General features: G+C 47.6%; 1 protein-coding gene and 1 pseudogene across 3 annotated transcripts in view; one reads left to right on the plus strand and one right to left on the minus strand.

Annotated features, from left to right (window-relative positions):
• The window catches only part of nexmifb (neurite extension and migration factor b), a 342,720-nt gene that overhangs the window by 202,008 nt on the left and 121,150 nt on the right, over positions 1-19,562 (plus strand). The window lies entirely within an intron of this gene.
• Positions 27-19,272, minus strand: LOC140418120 (transmembrane protein 14C pseudogene; annotated as a pseudogene).

Consider the following 19,562-nt stretch of genomic DNA (forward strand, 5'->3'; position numbering starts at 1 on the left):
TTGAGAGGGCTCTGTTCACAGGTTGCTTTCCTTTTTTTTGATTCAGGTGGTTTATTGGAACAAATTCTGCTCAGATTCAGGTCAATAAAGTTTCACTTTGTAAGTCTACATGATAAAAAGGGGAAATATAATCAGTGGTTCAAAACACATGGATACAAAACTCCCTCGATGAAAAGATATTGGTTCATGATTTGTGGGGTTTTTCAAATAATTTTAGACCAAGTCTTCCAAACATTAGAATGCTTGCTCCTGCTACTAAACCAGCTGGCATGAACTTTCCTGAATTGTAAAATCTCATTCCCATTATTCCAGTCAGTGCTCCTGAAGCAATAAGAGACAACCATACCGTCTTGGGATCTCGAGTGATCTGATAGGCGCCAAACCCAGCCACAGTTCCAAATAACAGGTCAGCTGCCAGAGAAGGCACACTACCTGAAGGTGTTTCATGTGCTGCAAACTGTTCGTGGGAGAACCACGAGGCAGAGGCAGGGTTCAAACAGAAGAAGATGGATGTTCTGAGCGGCAGCCATCTTCCACAGGCTGCTTTCTAACAATGGGTGGCTCAGAGGTGTGCAACAGCAATCTAACAAAACCTGGTATTAACCACCTGATTGACTGTTCCCCTTTGGCCCTGTGGAGAAGCACCTGGTCCCTAAGGATCCTGCCTCTGATGGTGAGGTTGATATCAATAATTTGCCTTATGGAAAATCACAGTCATAAGGTACCAATGTCTAATGCACTGGACTACATCTTTGATGTACTTTGTCACCAAGTTGCCACTGAAGCTTTAGTGTATTGTTGGGGTCTATTCGGCTCAAGAAGTTGGATGCAGTAGTGCTTGAAGCATTCAGTTGTCAAACGGCCAACACAATCCTCTATCAGAACTCCCTTTTTTATATTTAAACAATAATAATTGGGGCACCGCTTTGAAAGGCTAGCCATCGTGAAGTACATTTACATTGGCACCTGTTTACTTCAGATCTCAAGAGCTTGTTCACATTGCTGAAGCAGGCACCTCTATTATTGACAGTGGGATTATAGGCCCATAATTCTGTTGCTGGCGGAGGAAAGCTGGGTTTAGCAATGTAAATGCACAATGTTTTTTTTCTCTGATTTAAGTTGAATGACTATCAGCACCTTTTGGAGATGTATGGGTACTGCTACACTTTTACCCTTCTGCCTCCACATTAATGCTAATGAAAGCTGCACCAGTAAGATCCAATCCATCAGTAATAGTGCAGCCATATGAATGGACCATTAAGGGCCCCACAGTGGTTTATTGGGAAAAGTACCACCTGTTGCAGTACTGTAGAGAACAAATCAAGACGGTCTGAAGTGTGATTAATGGTCTATATTGAGTTGGTTGATATTAACCAGTGCAGCAAATTGAGACAGGAGTCTACAATGGCCCTCGGCACATATCAGTTTCCTCTGTTGTGAAATTTGTAAGTTTGTGAGGTTTCTTTGAAGAAGGACAGGATGAGGTGTGGCTGCAATACTTACCATAGTCAGGATAGTTAATGATCTTCTGTACTGATTGTCAGGGTCCTTCCTGTTGATTCTCTTATTTCCCCTTTCTTTATTTTTGCCGTTACCATTTTTGATCAATGGCTGCTTAATGAACATGTATCTTTTAGTCAAACAGCAGAGGAAATGAGGAATTCAACAAGTTGCGACATAGTACACTCTGCTAGCTTTGAACTGCAGAACTTAGACTATGTGGCACCTGAGAGATGGGGTGGGACTCACAGAATCACAGAAAGTACAGGGCAGAAGAGGCCCTTCAAATCTGCACTGACGCAAGAAAAACACCTGACCTACCTACCTACCTAATCCCTTTTGCCAGGGTTTACTCAGTTCGATTGGTTGGCTGGTGGACAATGATTTGACCAAAAGGCTGCTTTCTGCCCAGTAACAGGTGGTGATTGGATCCTGCCCGAGTGGGATGATTTCCAAAGACCTAAGGAAAGCAGAGTTTGAATCCTGAATGCTTAGAGGAAAGGACCCTTGTTCTCTCTGTCACGCTTGTTTTCTCCAGAGAAGCTGCTGTATTTCTGAAACTTGCAGATACCTGAATGAATCCGCAGTGAAAACCTCGAACAGAAAGCAAAGTGCGAAGAGAGGAAAGGTGCGAGAAACAACCACCTGAAACAAAGGCTCTAATCTTTTTACTTTTATCCTTATTATTTTCACCCCCTCTTCCCCTCTGTGTTTGTTTGTCGTGTGTATGTGTCGGAAAGAGGGTGGGGGCAAGTTAAAGGGGGGGGTGGTTAGGAATTCGATAATAGTTACCCAGTTGTATTTGCTGCATATTTCATTACTATTCTTGTTTTAAATAAAAGATAATTGTGTTTAAATTTACAAGCCTGGTGACTGAAATGATTGGGCAGCCAAATGAAAAAGTGGTCGTGTATTTTTCTAAAAATTATTGGTGAAATCAATTGTGTTGCGATTCCGCGTCAAGGGAGGCTGGAATTGACTGTGCCTTAGCCCAGGGTGTCGTACAAGACTCACGGAGAAAATGGTCACTTCAATGAGGTAACTGGAAGCTACATTTTAGACAAAGATGACCCAATTCGGCAAAGTAGGAAGGAATGTGGACCACTAATAACATAATAATCTTTTATTGTCACAAGTATGAAGTTACTGTGAAAAGCACCTCGTCGCCACATTCCGGCGCCTGTTCGGGTAAGCTGGTACATTTTACCAAAGAAACATTGGGCTGGATTCTCCGCCATGTGACACCGGAAACGTGAATCGCGATCTGGTAGAGAATCAGGTGCCTGGCAAAAACCAAGGTTTGCGTCCGGCACTGATTCTGGCACCACACTCTGGTCCCTTCCTGGCGGCAACAATTAAGTGTGCGCCCCATGTTGGTGGGAGCATGCAAGACCAGCATTTGGCTGCATTTAAATGTGATTAGCGGGTTGGACACTTTTTGCTCCGCCCTTCCATGATACTCTGCCCCTCTCAGGCAGCAGTCTTACGGGTGCGAATTGCTACAAGCATTTATAAACGGGTTCTGGGCGCTGTGGAGTGAGAGCAGGAGGCTAAAAAAACCATTGTAAACTGCCATGCTTGCTTGGGGGGTAGCTGGCCCAGGCTGGGGGCAGTAGCGGGTAGCAAGTTAATGCTGAGTCAGTGGACTTGGGGTGACCCCTCAGGATCGGGGTGGCCTGGCTTTGACCGCCATTGCTGCCGTCTGCCTTTTAAACGCACTCCTTTCGTGCTACTTCCAGGCTCCTGGCTGCTTGCAAAGCTGAGTGCTACCTGTGTCCTTTAAGTGCTCAGAAGGCCTCTGGTCATCTTTGAGCCCACTCAGGCTGCCTCTCTGGACATTCTCATACCCCAGCTGTCTCATCAAGGGATATGCGTGGCCAAGCTCAATCAGGTGTTGCCACTACTCAGAAGTGCTGCCCCACTGGAGAGGGCATCAGCAAAGCTCACCCCAACCAGAGGACACCTGCACTGTGGCCTTTGGAACCATCTATGGTTCTCTTGACTCTCAGAGCAGAGACCTCACCAGTGAGCCCCACCCACCGGATCACAAGCTGTCTCCTCCTGGTGAGACTGGCAGCTCTGGCTGCCTCTGCCACGATCTCCCAGGTGGTGTTCAGGTGGGCAGGCTTGCGTCTGCGGCCTACTCTGGGGAAGAGGGTTTCCCTCTGCTCCTCATTGGCACGCAGCTGTGGGTCCACCTTGGACTCCCGACCTCGGAGGGGGACAGGTCTTCTGCAACAAATCTTGGTGGCTGCAGTGAGTGTGCGGTAAGTGGGGCACTTGAAAACAGCTCCAGCTGCCAGGCCCTTTAGCACTAACTCCGGCTCCAGTGGTTAGAATGCCCACTGGGCTTGGAATTGCTCGGTTTTTCGGCTGGTAGAGAGCTGGCCTATTCGCATATCCTGACTCTCTCACCACATAGCGCCCTCAAAGAACAAAGAAATGTACAGCACAAGATGTTCGGCACTCCAAGCCTGCGCCGACCATGCTGCCCGTCTAAACTACAATCTTCTACACTTCCGGGGTCCGTATCCCTCTATTCCCATCCTATTAATGTATTTGTCAAGATGCCTCTTAAACGTCACTGTCGTCACTGCTTCCACCACCTCCTCCGGCAGCGAGTTCCAGGCACCCACTACCCTCTGTGTAAAAATACTTGCCTCGCACATCTCCTAAACCTTGCCCCTCGCACCTTAAACCTATGCCCCCTAGTAATTGACCTCTCTACCCTGGGAAAAAGTCTCTGACTATCCACTCTGCCTATGCCCCTCATAATTTTGTAGATATCTATCAGGTCGCCCCTCAACCTTCTTCGTTCCATTGAGAACAAACCAAGTTTATTCAACCTCACCTCATAGCTAATGACCTCCATACCAGGTAACATCCTGGTAAATCTCTTCTGCATCCTCTCTAAAGCCTCCAGATCCTTCTGGTACAGTGGCGACCAGAATTGAACACTGTACTCCAAGTGTGGCCCAACTAAAGTTCTATACAGCTGCAACATGACTTGCCAATTTCTATACTCAATGCCCCGGCCAACGAAGGCAAGCATGCCGTATGCCTTCTTGACTACCTTCTCCAACTGTGTTGCCCCTTTTAGTGACCTGTGGACCTGTACACCTAGATCTCTCTGACTGTCAATACTCTTGAGGATTCTACCATTCACTTTTGTCCGAATTAAACTCCATCTGCCATCTCGCCGCCCAAGTCTCCAAACAATCTAAATTCTGCTGTATCCTCTTACCGTCCTCATCGCTATCCGCAATTCCACCAACCTTTGTGTCATCCGTACACTTACTAATCAGACCAGTTACGTTTTCCTCCAAATCATTTATATATACTACGAACAGCAAAGGTCCCAACACTGATACCTGCGGAACACCACTAGTCACAGCCCTCCAATCAGAAAAGCACCCTTCCATTGCTACTCTCTGCCTTCTATGACCTAGCCAGTTCTGTATCCATCTTGCCAGCTCACCTCTGATCCCGTGTGACTTCACCTTTTGTACCAGTCTGCCATGAGGGACCTTGTCAAAGGCCTTACTGAAGTCCATATAGACAACATCCACTGCCCTACCTGCATCAATCATCTTTGTGACCTCTTCGAAAAACTCTATCAAGTTAGTGAGACACAACCTCCCTTCACAAAACCGTGCTGCCTCTCGCTAATACGACCCCTTGCTTACAAATGGGAGTAGATCCTGTCTCGAAGAATTCTCTCCAGTAATTTCCCTACCACTGACGTAAGGCTCACCGGCCTGTAGTTCCCTGGATTATCCTTGCTACCCTTCTTAAACAAAGGAACAACATTGGCTATTCTCCAGTCCTCCGGGACATCACCTGAAGACAGTGAATATCCAAAGATTTCTGTCAAGGCCTCAGCAATTTCCTCTCTTGCCTCCTTCAGTATTCTGGGGTAGATCCCATCAGGCCCTGGGGACTTATCCACCTTAATATTTTTCAAGAATCCCAACAGCTTGCCTTTTTGGATCTCAATGTGACCCAGGCTATCTACACACCCTTCACCAGACACAACACCCACCAATTCCTTCTCTTGGTGAATACTGATGCAAAGTATTCATTTAGTACCTCGCCCATTTCCTCTGGCTCCACACATAGATTCCCTCCTCTGTCCTTCAGTGGGCCAACCCTTTCTCTGGCTACCCACTTGCTTTTTATGTACGTGTAAAACGCCTTGGGATTTTCCTAAACCCTATTTGCCAATTACTTTTCGTGACCCCTTTTAGCCCTCCTGACTCCTTGCTTAAGTTCCTTCCTACTTTCCTTATACTCCACACAGGCTTTGTCTGTTCCCAGCCTTCTAGCCCTGACAAATGCCTCCTTTTTATTTTTGACGAGGCCTCGTTATCCAAGGATCGCGAAATTTGCAAAAATTTATCCTCCTTCCTCACAGGAACATGCCGGTCCTGAACTCCTTTCAACTGACATTTTAAAGCCTCCCACATGTCAGATGTTGATTTACCCTCAAACATCCGCCCCCAATCTATGTTCTTTAGTTTCCGCCTGATATTGTTATAATTAGCCTTTCCCCAATTTAGCACATTCACCTGAGGACCACTCTTATCCTTGTCCACCAGCACTTTAAAACTTACTGAATTGTGGTCACTGTTCCCAAAATGCTCCCCTAATGAAACTTCTACCACCTGGCCGGTCTCATTCTCCAATACCAGGTCGAGTACAGCCCCTTCCCTAGTTGGACTATCTACATATTGTTTTAAGAAGCACTCCTGGATGCTCCTTACAAACTCTGCCCTGTCCAAGCCCCCAGCACTAAGTGAGTCCCAGTCAATATTGGGGAAGTTAAAGTCTCCCATCACAACAACCCTGTTGCTTTTACTCCTATCCAAAATCTGTCTACCTATTTGCTCCTCTATCTCCCGCTGGCTGTTGGGTGGCCTGTAGTAAACCCCCAACATTGTGACTGCACCCTTCTTATTCCTGATCTCTACCCATATAGCCTCGCTGCCCTCTGAGGTGTCCTCCAGCAGTACAGCTGTGATATTCTCCCTAACCAGTAGCGCAACTCCGCCACCCCTTTTACCTCCCCCTCTATCCCGCCTGAAACATCTAAATCCTGGAATGTTTAGCTGCCAATCCTGTCCTTCCCTCAACCATGTCTCTGTAATGGCAACAACATCATAGTTCCAAGTACTAATCCAAGCTCTAAGTTAATCTGCCTTATACTTCTTGCATTAAAACATATGCACTTCAGGCCACCAGTCCCCCTGTTTTCAGCAACATCTCTTTGTCTGCTCTTCCTCAGAGCCATAGTGGCCCTATTTCCTAGTTCTCCCTCAATTTTGTCACCTTTTGACTTATTGCTCCAGTGCCCACCCCCCTGCCATACTAGTTTAAACCCTCCCGTGTGACACTAGCAAACCTCGCGGCCAGGATATTTATGCCTCTCCAGTTTAGATGCAACCCGTCCTTCTTATACAGGTTACATCTGCCACGGAAGAGCGCCCAGTGGTCCAGATAACTGAAACCCACCCTCCTACACCAGCTATTTAGCCACGTGTTTAGCTGCTCTATCTTCCTATTTCTAGCCTCACTGGCACGTGTCACAGGGAGTAATCCCGAGATTACAACCCTTGAGGTCCTGTCTTTTAACTTTCTGCCTAGCTCCCTGAACTCCTGCTGCAGGACCTCATCCCCCTTCCTGCCTATGTGGTTAGTACCAATATGTACCAAGACCTCTGCCTGTTTGCCCTCCCCTTCAGGATGCCTGCTACCCGTTCTGAGACATCCTGGACCCTGGCACCAGGGAGGCAACATACCATCCTGGAGTCTCTTTCATGTCCACAGAAGCGTCTATCTCTGCCCCTGACTATAGAGTCCCCTATGACTATTGCTCTTCTGCACTTTGACCCTCCCTGCTGAACATCAGAGCCAACTGTGGTGCCACTGCTCTGGCTGCTGCTGTTTTCCCCTGATAAGCTATTCCCCCCCGACAGTATCCAAAGGGGTATACCTGTTCGAGAGGGGGACAACCACAGGGGATTCCTGCACTGATTGCTTGCCCCTTCTGGTGGTCACCCATTTCTCTGCCTGCACCTTGGGTGTGACCACATTTACATAACTGCGATCTATGACGCTTTCCGCCACCTGCGTGCTCCTAAGTGCATCCAACTGCTGCTCCAACCGAACCACGCGGTCTGTGAGGAGCTCCAGTTGGGTGCACTTTCTGCAAATATAGCCACCCAGGACGCTGGAAGCCACACGGACCAGCCACATCTCACAGTCAGAGCGCTGCACCCCTCTAATAGAAATTGCGTTAATTAATTAGTAAATTAAATTTTAAAAATTATTTTTAAAACGTTACTGTTAACCATATGTTTCCTAGCACTAGATTTCTACTATAAATGTAAAAGCTAAATACAGATCTCTGGCTTAGATACCCCTCTAAATTATGATTAAGTAATTAATTAATTATGTTTAATTAGTTTAACAATGTTTAATTTTTATCAGCCAATCAGGTCACAGCTTTCCTGTGATGCCACTTTTCAGTCGTCGTCGTCTCCCCCCCCCTCCCCCCCCCCCCCCCCCCAGTCGGATCTCTCAGAATAGCAGAATATCTATCACTTACCTGTTTCCAAGCTGCTCCCCGGCTCTCTCTCTCTCTCTCTCACTCCCGAAAATGAAGGCCGCTGGAACCTGGGTGATGTGTTGTGTACTCTGCTACACAGGCGAACCAACATGGTTGCGAATGGTACAACTTAGTTTTATTATTATCATTTATTTACAGTGGTAAACTGGTTACTGAGGTTCGATCATAACCCTAGAATCTGTGGACCTATTCCTAATACTATCTTGTAGTGGCACTCAGCACATGGTGGATGTCTGAGTGGCTTGCTATGAGCTCTGTGCCCTGAGCTGTCTCCTGCTGGAATGCTCAGGAGGTGTCGTGTTCCCTGTTTGTACTGTGTATGCTCTTGCCTGTGATTGGCTGTGGTGTTGTGTGTGTGTTGATAGGTCCGTTGATCTGTCCATCAGTATGTATGTGCTATGATGTTTACCTGAATATCATGACACTGGGGGTAAGATTTTATATCACCTACCTTCCCAGGGTGCTCCCTGGTTTTCTCTCTGCTTCCCAGAATGCACTCTGGATCTCTCCCTGCTGATTACCAGTTACAGAGCCAAACGAAGGAAACAGAACAAAAAGGGAAGCAGCACCTCCTCCACTTGGCGCTGAATTACCACACTGCCCAAATTACCAAGTTCCAGTTCCCACTCTGGCTGTGTCTCACTCACGCAGGCTGTGTCTCCTTCACCTGCGCAAAGCTCAACCAGAATGTGAACCCCACACAATTAGGTCCTGGCATCAGCACTTAGGCCGGAATTCTCCGGTCGTTGCAATTCAATTTTCCCACCGGCAGCGCAGCCCCGCCAATGGATTTTGTGGCGCGAGGGATGGTTGCAATGGGAGAGATCCCATTGACAATCAGCGGGAAAATTGAATCCCACCAACGGCGAACGGCATGCAGTCGAAAAACACGCGACTGGCGGACCGGAGAATCCCACTCTTAGTCTCCCAAATGGGGAATCCTGCACATTGTTTTTAACATCCAGTGAGACCCTTTTGAAAATAAATAATGAAGTGGCGTAACTCCAGGCAAGAATGTGGCAGTGGAATTCCCCTGTCAGAGTTCTGTAACTATTACAACGTGAGGTACGTTTTACAGCACTTTAGGAGATGCGAAGCTTGCCAATTCTTTCCCTCGTTTAGATGGATTGCTTGAACCAGTGGCTTGGCGCATCTTGTTCCCAGTAAGATTTACGAAGAGCACAGAGCAAGGATAGACATACGTGACAAATGACACCGTGGCATTTATCCAAATAATTGCATTACTTATAACAGAGCAACAGTCTTACAAAAATTTAGCTAACGATGACATATTTACAATTGTTACAGAATATTTTTTGAAACACGTGTCAGATGTATAGTTTCTGGTAATTGCTTTTACATTTTTCCAATGTTTGGGAGATTTTATCATGTAGGAAGGGAGATGTGGCACTGCAATCAGAATTCAGGGAGCTAGGTAGAAAATTAGACAGCAGGACCTCAAATTCAGTGATTTGTGGATTACTCCTCATGCCAAGTGCAAGTGAGCGCAGAAATAGGGGGACAAGGCAGATAATGCATGGCTGCCTCGATGGTGCGGGAGGGAGGGCTTCTGATTCCTGGGACACTGGGACTAGCTCGGGGAAAGATGGCACCTGGACAAGCTGGATGGGTTGCACCTGGACAGAGCTGGGACCGAGTTCCTGGTGGGGCATTTTTGTAGTGCTGTTGGGTGGCCTTTAAATTAACTCAGCAGGGCTGTGGGAACCAGGAGAGAATATCAGAGGGGAATACCAGGGTGCATAAAACACTGGGAGAGACACATAGCACTAGTATAGAGAATAGCAAGATAGGAGGTGGAGTTGAGTAAGGGAGAAAGTAATAAAGCCTAAATCAGGGTTACTGTGTATGTATGTGACTGCACAAAGAATAGGGCGTTTTTAACATCCAAATAGAGTCCCATTTTGGGCGCGTATAGCAGGGTGTTTCTCCGTGCCTGCAGAGCTGAGAATGACTCCGCAATCAAATGGGACTCTGTTTTGGGGATTGGGATGTCAACTAGTGGGAAGATGTGGAGGAACAAATCTATGGGGAAATTACAGAGATGCAAACATTCAAGAGGAGTTATTTTTATTTTAAAAAATAATAATAATTCTCCATTTTAACATTTTCTCCCGCATTTACACCCATCAACAATAAACAATAATCAGCAAGATATGTCAATCCCCATAACAATAACAACGATCCCATCCGCCCACCAACCCCCAAACATCAGCCCGCATGTTTACATAAACAAATGACAAAAAGGAATCAGGGATTACCCATAGTCATCCTTAATCTACACAGCGCCCCCCCCCCCCCCCCAACTGATGTTCGATGTTATCCAATTTTTGAAAGTGCATAATAAATAGTGCCCATGACTTGTAGAACCCCTCCGAGCTTCCCCTCAGTTCGAACTTAACCTTCTCAAGGGTCAGGTATTCCAACAGGTCCCCCCGCCACGCCAGGGCACTGGGTGGAGAGGCTGCTCTCCTTCCCAGCAGGATCCGCCTTCGGGCGATCAACGAGGCGAAGGCTATGATATCTGCCTCCGCTCCCGTTTCCAACCCTGGCTGGTCCGACACCCCGAATATGGCCTCCCGGGGACCCGAGTCCAGATTCACACACACCACCTTGGAAATTACCCTAAACACCTCCTTCCAGTACTCCCCTAGCTTTGGACAGGACCAAAACATATGAACTTGATTACCCCCCCCCCCCGCCGCCCGCAACGCTCACACACATCCTCTACTCCTTCAAAGAATTGGCTCATTCTTGCCCTCGTGATGTGCTCTATATACCACCTACAACTGTATCAGCCCCAACCTCGCACATGAGGTGGAGGCATTCACTCTCCGGAGCACCTCACACCAGATCCCCTCCTCTATAACCTCTCCCAGCTCTTCCTCCCACTTTGCTTTGATCCCTTCCAGTGGTGCCTTATCCTCTTTCAAAATAGCTCCGTACACTGCTGACACTGCCCCCTTCTCCAGTCCCCTTGTCTTCAACACCTCCTCCAGCAATGTGGAGCCGGTTCCTCTGGGAAGCTCTGTATCTCCTTCCTGGCAAAATCCCGAACCTGCATGTACCTAAACAACTCCTCTAGCCCATATTTCGCTTCCAGCTCCCTCAATCCTGCAAACAGACCCCGAAGAAACAAATCTTTTAGCGTCTTAATCCCCCCTCTCTTCCCATTTCCGAAAACTTCCATCCCACCTCTCTGGCTCAAAACTGTGGTTCCCCGAATCGGCATTTCCCTTGACCCTACCCCAACCCGAAGTGTTGGCGAAACTGCCTCCAGATTTTCAATGAAGCTATTATTACCGGACTCCCTGAATATTTCCCCGGAGCTATCGGGAGCGGCGCTGTTGCTAGTGCCTTCAGCCCCGACCCCCTGCACAAACACTCCTCCATTCTGACCCACTGAGAATCAACCCCTCTGACCCAGCTCCGCACCTTCTCCACATCCGCCGCCCAGTAGTAGTACAACAGGTTCGGGAGACCCAAACCCCCTGCCTGCCTTCCCCTCTGTAGCAGCACCTTTCTCACTCTGGCCACCTTCCCTCCCCATATGAACTTGGTAATCCTTCCCTCAATCTCCCTGAAAAAAGATTTTGGCAGGAAAATCGGTAGGCATTGAAAAATAAACAGGAATCGCGGCAACACATTCATTTTAACCGACCCAGTGACCGAGGAAGGCCAGCCCACCTTGCCAGATTCACTCTGCTCACCAAACTAGTGATGTTGTACCTGAGAAGCCTCCCCCACTCCCGGGCAACCTGCACCCCCAGATACCTAAAATGAGTCCCTGCTCTACGGAATGGCAGCCCCCCCACCCCTGCCCCCACCCCCGGCCGAGACACCACAAAGTACTCACTCTTGTCCAGGTTCAGCCCGAGAAAGACCCAAATACCCGCAGTAGCTCCAATATTCCTCCTATCGACGCACCCGGTGCCGACACATACAGCAGCAAGTCTTCGGCATATAAGGACACCCTATGCTCTATCCCCACCCCGCACTATTCCTTTCCATGCTCCAGAACTTCTCAATGCGATGGCCATAGGACATCCCTGTCTAGTCCCACGGTGGAGAGAGAAATATCTCAAACTGATATTATTTGTGCGGACACTCGCCTTCGGCTCCTTGTATAATAGCTTTACCCAGTTCATAAATCCTGGTCCAATCCCAAACCGCTCCAGCACTGCCATCAAGTACCCCCATTCTACCCGATCAAACGCCTTCTCGGCGGCCAATGCCACAACTACCTCTGTTTCCTTCCCTTTCGCCGGTGCCATAACGACGTTCAAAACACTCCTAATGTTCGAAAACAGCTGCCTCCCTTTCACAAACCCCGTCTGATCCTCCCCTATCACCTTCGGGAGGCACACCTCCAGCCTACCCGCCAGTACCTTCGCCAACACTTTTGCGTCCACATTCAGAAGTGATATGGGCCGATACGACCCACACTCCGTCGGATCCTTATCTTTTTTTAGTAACCGGGAAATCGATGCCTGCCCCAAGGTTTGCGGCAACACCCCCTTCCCTATCGCCTCCTCAAACATCCCCACCATCAGGGGTGCCAACCTATCCTTGAATTTTTTATAATATTCCACCGGAAACCCATCCGGCCCTGCCACCTTCCCCGACTGCATCCTCCCAATCGCATCCTTTATCTCCTGCTCCACTATTGCTCCTTCTAATGTAGCCCTGTCTCCCCTACCCTCGAGTACTCCAACCCATCTAGAAATTCATGCATCTCACGGTCTCCCCTGGGTGGCTCTGACTTGTACAACCTCTCATAAAACTCCTCAAAAACTCCTCAGCACTGGAGCCACCACCAACTTCCCTGCCCTATCCTTCACCTGAAGAATTTCCCTTGCCGCTGCCTCCCTCCGGAGCTGACCTGCTAACTTATCTCCATGTTCATAAACTGCACCCCTTGCTCGTCTCAGTTGGTGCACCGCCTTCCTGGTGGACAGTCGGTCGAAGCTCGCCTGTAGTTCCTTCTTTTCCAGCTTTGCGGGCTCTCCATCCTCTGCATACCTCCTATCTACCTCCAACATCTCATCTATTACCCTCTGCCGCTCCAACCTCTCCTCTTTGTCCACCCTGGCCTTATAAGAAATTACCTCACCCCTCACCACTGCCTTTAGAACCTCCCAGACGACTGCCTTCGACACCTCACCCGTACAATTGAAACCTACATATTCCTTAATTACCTTTTCAATTTTCTCACAGAATACTTGGTTCCCTAAAAGCCCCACATCCAGTTTCCACCCCAGTCTCTGCGCTGCCCCCTTCTCCAGCACCATATCCACCTAATGTGGTGCGTGATCTGACACTGCAATTGCAGAGTATTCCAACCCCTTGACTCCAGCCAGCAAAGCCTTCCCCACCACAAAAAAGTCGATCCACGAGTATACCTTATGGACTGCTGAGAAAAACAAATACTCCCGTTCCCTTGGGTGCAGGAACCTCCAAGGGTCTACCCCTCCCATTTCCACTATTAGCCCAGCCAGCGCCTTCGCCCCCCCTGATGGGACCAGCGAGCGCGGCCGTGATCTGTCCAACCTTGGCTCCTGCACCAAGTTCCAGTCCCCCCCCACAATCAGCTCATGCGTGTCCAAGTCGGGAATAGCCCCAAACACCTTCCTCGCGAATCCCACATCGTCCAAATTGGGACCGTATACACTTAACAGCGCCACTAATCTCCTCTCCAGCGCCCCTGCCACAATCACATATCTACCCCCCTGATCTGCCACCACCTTCTCCATCTGGAAGCGTACACTTTTGCTGACCAACACCGCTACCCCTTGAGCCTTTCCATCAAATCCGTAGCGAAACACTTGGCTAACCCAGCCTTTTTAAGTCTCACCTGGTCCTTCACCCTCAAGTGAGTCTCCTGTAGCATTGCTACATTGGCTTTCAAACTTTTAAGATGCGCAAGCACCCTTGACTTCTTGACCGGACCTCCTAGCCCTCTCAAGTTCCACGTGACTATCCTTACTGGGGGTCTCTCACCCTCCCCCCTCCCCCCCCCCCACCACCACACACCTTTCTTATCCACCATCACCATACCACCGGGCCCTGCCCCATAAGCCTGACCCGCCCCTGTCCATTGTTAACATCGAACCCCTTCCCCCCCTCCCAAGAACCCCCCCTACAGAAACATCCCCCAACATCCATCCCTTCCCCCCCCCCTCTCGCTTGCCTCGTAGGCCCATTGAAGCCTGCTATCCAGGCTCCAACATCCACAGCCCTCCTCTCACCTCACCCCCGTTTTCTAGAGGAGTTATAATGGGAGACATTGATTACCTGATTGTAGACTGGGACAGTGGTAGTGTAAAGGGCGGAGAGGGGTAAGAATTCCTAGATTGTGTTCAGGAGCATTTACCATAGCAGTATGTGTCCAGTCCAACAAGAAAAGATGCACTGTTGGACCTAGTAATTGGAAATGAGGTGGCCAAGTAGATCAAGTGTCAGTGGGGAAACATTTAGGACACAGTGAACATTGTATCGTGAGATTTAAGATGATGGTAAAAGTGGACAATAGGCAACCCAGAGTAAGAATAACTAACTGGGGGAGAGCCGACTTTGTTGGAGTAAGCAGGGAGCTGGGCTGGATAGACTGGAACAAAAGGTTGGCAGGAACAAACGCAACTGAACAATGGGCTACATTCAAAACAGGAATGGTTTGGGAACAGTCAAGGTATATTCCCTTAAAAGACAAAGGTAGGGCAAACAAATCCAGAGCACCTTGGATGAAAAAGGAAATAGAAGTTAAGATATAGAAGGAAAAGTGCAGAAAATACAGTTGAGAACCAAGTTGAATACAGAAGATTCAGAAGGGAAATGAACAAGCAGACTCGATAAGTAAATGATCACAGCTGCCAACTTAAAAAGGGGAATCCCAAAGTCTTCTCTAGGCATATAATGTTATATGGGTGGTAAAAGGAGGAGGTGGGGCCATTAGTGACCGAAAAGGGAATTTACACATGGAGACAAGGCTGAGGTATTAAATTAATACTTTGGATCTGTTACATCTGCCAAGGAGGTAAATGCTGCCCAGGCCATGGTGACAGGAGGAAACAGAAGGGTTAAAAATTGATGAGGAGGAAGTGTTGGATAGACTGCCGGTACTGAAAGATGACTAGGCCCACCGGGACTGGATGAGATGCATCCTGAGATATTGAAGGAAGTGAGAGTGGGAATTGCAGAGTGCTGGCCATAATCTTTCAGGCACCTCTAGACTGAGCAGAGCAAGTCATGTCCAAAACTCCAAAACCTAGGACTTTGCTCCTCGCTCTGCAATTAGATTCTCAACTTCCTGACCCATAGACCACAATCAGTAAGGATAAACAACAACACCTCCTCCACGATAGTCCTCAATACCGGGGCCCTGCAAGGCTGCGTACTCAGCCCACTACCCTACTCACTATACACACGACTGTATAGCAAAATCTGGCTCCAACTCCAACTACAAGTTTGCTGATGAAGCTGATCTCAAACAATGATGAGTCAGAGTACAGGAGGAGATAGAGAACCTAGTGGCATGGTGCAACACACTGCCTAGTCCATCACACGAACCCGCCTCCCATCCATTGACTCTGTCTATAGCTCCCACTGCCTTGGGAAAGCGGGCAGGGTAATCAAAGACCCTCCCACCCGGATTATTCACTCTTCCAACTTCTTCCATCGGGCAGGAGATACAAAAGTCTGAGAACACACACTAACAGGTAGTATAGGACTTCAAATATGTGTGGGCAAGTTGATGGATTGGGCAGAGAGGTAGCAGAGCAATGTGAGCTGATGCAGTTTGGTTGGAAGAATACGGAGAGAAAATATAAAATTAGTGGTACAATTCTGTAGTGGGGTGAAGGAGCAGAGGGACCTGGGTGTATATGTGCATGCATCATTGAAGGTGGCAGGTGAAAAGGGCAGTTAATAAAGCATATAGATTTGGGGCTTCAGTAATAAGCGTATAGAGTACAAGAGCAAGGAGGTTATGCTGAACTTATACAAGACCTCAGCTGGAATATTTTGCACAGTTCTGGGTGCCACATTATAGGCAGTGTTGTAATCCTCACTAAGACCACAGGACCACTAAGATCGCTGATTGATCTCCGCGTGGGCTTCGTGTTGAGCAGGTAGAGGTCGGCCCAATGGGGGCTCAGCAGCAAGGCCTTAAATATCGACCTCCAGCCCAGGACCGGCAATTCCCCATAATCCCGGGCTGGAACATTTGTTTTGTACACCACGGCTGCGGCCTTATTTGTGTTGGAGAATAAACCTCCTTTGCCTTTTAACCTGCACCTCCTGAAATGATTACAGGCAGGATGTGAACACGTTGGCGAGAGTGCAGAAGAGGTTTACAAGAATGATTCCAAGGATGAGAAACTTCAGTTATGAGGGTAGATTGGAAAGGTTGGGACTGTTGCCTGTGGAGAGGAGATTAGATAGTGGTGTTCAAAGTCATGACAGGACTGGAGAGAGTAGATAGGGAGAAACCGTTCCCATTCGTAAAAGGATTGAGAACGAAAGGGCACAGATTTAAAGTGATTTGCAGCAGAAGCAAGTGCGATGTGAGGGAAAACTTTTTCACACAACGAGGGGAAGTGACAGGAGAGCTAGTGCACTCACAATGGGCCAAATGGCCTCCTCCTGTGCTGTGATTCTCGCTGCTGGCTTTTAAGTTTTATTCGAGATAGAATTAGCAATCACTTGTAAAAATGGGTGCTGATTGGGGAGAGCCAGCATGGATTTCTAAAGGAGAAATCATGTTTAACTAACGTGCTGGACCTTTTTGAGGAGGTAACAGAGGGGGTCGATGAGAATAATACTATTGGTGTGGTGTGCATAGGCTTTCAGAAGGCATTCGATACAGTGCCACACAACAGACTTGTGAGAAAAGTTAAAGCTCATGGAATAAAGTAGCAACATGGACACAAAATCGGCTGAATAATCAGAAGCAGACACCAAAAGGTCAATGGATATTGTTCAGGCTGGAGGAATGCATGTAATGGTGTTCTCCAGAGTCAGTATTGAGACCCTTGCTTTTCCTGATGTATATTAATGATCTAGATTTTGGTGTGTGGGGACAATTTCAAAGTTTGCAGATGATACAAAACTTGGAAGTGCTGCAAACTGTGAAGAGAACAGTGTAGAACTTTAAAAGGATGTAGAAAAGTTGGCAGAGTGGACAGATAGATAGCAGTTGAAATTCAGTGCAAAGAAGTGTGAGGTGATGCATTTTGGTGGGAAGAACATGGAGAGACAATATAAAGTAAAGGGTGAAATTCTTAGAGATGTTCAGGAGCAGAGTGAACTGTATATTTGCACAGTTCATTGCGGTTGAAGGGCAGGTGGAGAAAGCAGGTAATAAACCATTTATTGTTCTGGGCTTTATTAATAGGGGCATGGAGTACATGAGCAAAAAGCCTATGCTGAACTTTATTCAAGATGCGAGCTAGACCTCAGCTGGAGTTTTGTGCACAGTTCTGGGCGCCACACCACAGGAAGGAAGTCAACACATTGGACAGAGAGTGCAGAAGACGTTTACAGTTCCAGGGATGAGAAACTTCCCGCCAAGGAAATGAAAATCGCTTATTGTCACAAGTAGGCTTCAGATGAAGTTACTGTGAAAAGCCCCTAGTCGCCACATTCCAGCGTCTGTTCGGGGAGGCTGGTACAGGAATTGAACCGTGCTGCTGGCCTGCCTTGGTCTGCTTTCAAAGCCAGCAATTTAGCCCAGTGTGCTAAACAGCCCCTCGAGATTGGAGAGATTGGGATTGGTCCCCTTGGAAAGCCGAAGAGGAGATTTTATAGAGATGTTCAAATTCAGGAGGGGGCTGGACAGAGTAGATCGGGAGAAACTGTTCCTGCTTGTAAAAGAATCAAGAATGAGAGGGATCAGATTTAAATTGATTTGCAAAAGAAGCAAACGTGATGTAAGAAAAAACTTAGTCACACAGTGAATGGTTCGGGTCTGGAATGCGCTACCTGGAAGTGTGGTGGAGGCAGGTTCAACAGAGGCATTCAAGAGGGCATTCGATGATTATAGAATGTGCAGGGGTATGGAGAAAAGGCTGGAGAATGGCACTAAGCCATATTGCCCGTTTGGAGAGCCGGTTCAGCCACATAGGGCCAAATTGTCTCCTGCACCGTACCATTTCCGTGACATTGTATTTTCTTGATACCATTTCATTTTTCTGTATATATAACATATTGAAACCGTTTGAAAGTTTATAAATGATGTACAAAGTCTATTCCAGTAGCCGAATAGGTAATTGTGTTGCCTGCTACGCTGTTAAACTTCACAGATTGGAATTGTATTCCAGTCACGGCAGAGTTAGCTGATCTTAATCATGGTGCCAGTGCCACAGTTGGCTTCAGTAACTCTGGATGAATGGGTGAAAATCTGCAGGCATTCCTGCAAGTGTGGTTAGCGCCCCTAAGATGACCTCTGTTGTGTTATGCTGCTTTGGATAACACAGGCTGCTACTTGATGCAGTCTTAACTAAAGGATGCTCCAGACTCTGAAATGAGTTCAAAGTGTTTATTGAACGATTAACACAGTTCTCAATGAGTTCGACTCTCTGCTAATCTAACTGTAGTAACTCAGTCTAACTGTACCAGCTTGCTCTAAGCCACGTGCTGGGGTGTGATGCTGCTGATCAAACCTGTCTAACTCTCTAGATGTCTGTCTGTGGAAAGAGGCAGGGTGTGAGTGCCTCATCCCTTTTATGGTGTTTATGTCATGCCCCCTTGTGGTGATGCCACCTCTGAGGGTCCTGACTGCCCATTGGGTTATGTCCTATTCTGAGTGTTCATTGGTTGCATGTTTGCATATCATGACCGCCTCAATGATTTAAAAACCCTCTGATGTTCTTTGTCCAAGTCAAGGCTCACCACAAAGGTCACCAGTGATCAAAACATGACACCTCAGCATGAGCCATTGTCCAAAGGCAGTGGGAGAAAATTGACATTTAAAAAAAAAAGTCAAGATTTGCTTTTGCCAAATTTTCTAATTATTGGGAACAGACCATTCAACCCACCTTGTCTATGTTGGTGCTTATGTTCCACGGGTTTCCGATCATTCCATCTACTTCATCGCAGCCTACAAGCATATCTTTAAAAATCTCCAACATGTTCCTCTTTGCTGATAGTGGCAATCAGCATCTGAATGGGTAACTGCAGTTATCTGGTTTGCTTATTGTTTCATGTAATGGATTTCATTTTTATGTTGCACGTGACACGAGTCCACATCAAGCCGCTGTGGTTACTTTTTGCATCACTTGTCAAGAAAGTGATGTGTATGAGAGTGGTGCTTGATCAGTGTTATAGTGGAGTCTGCTGACAGAGTTGTAGTGGTGTCTGCTGATGAAGCATTTTATTGAGAGCTACTGGGAGTGATTTAAGCACAGACTTGCACAAAATG

Source organism: Scyliorhinus torazame, chromosome 5 (genome assembly GCF_047496885.1).
Source record: "Scyliorhinus torazame isolate Kashiwa2021f chromosome 5, sScyTor2.1, whole genome shotgun sequence".
NCBI lineage: Eukaryota > Metazoa > Chordata > Chondrichthyes > Carcharhiniformes > Scyliorhinidae > Scyliorhinus > Scyliorhinus torazame.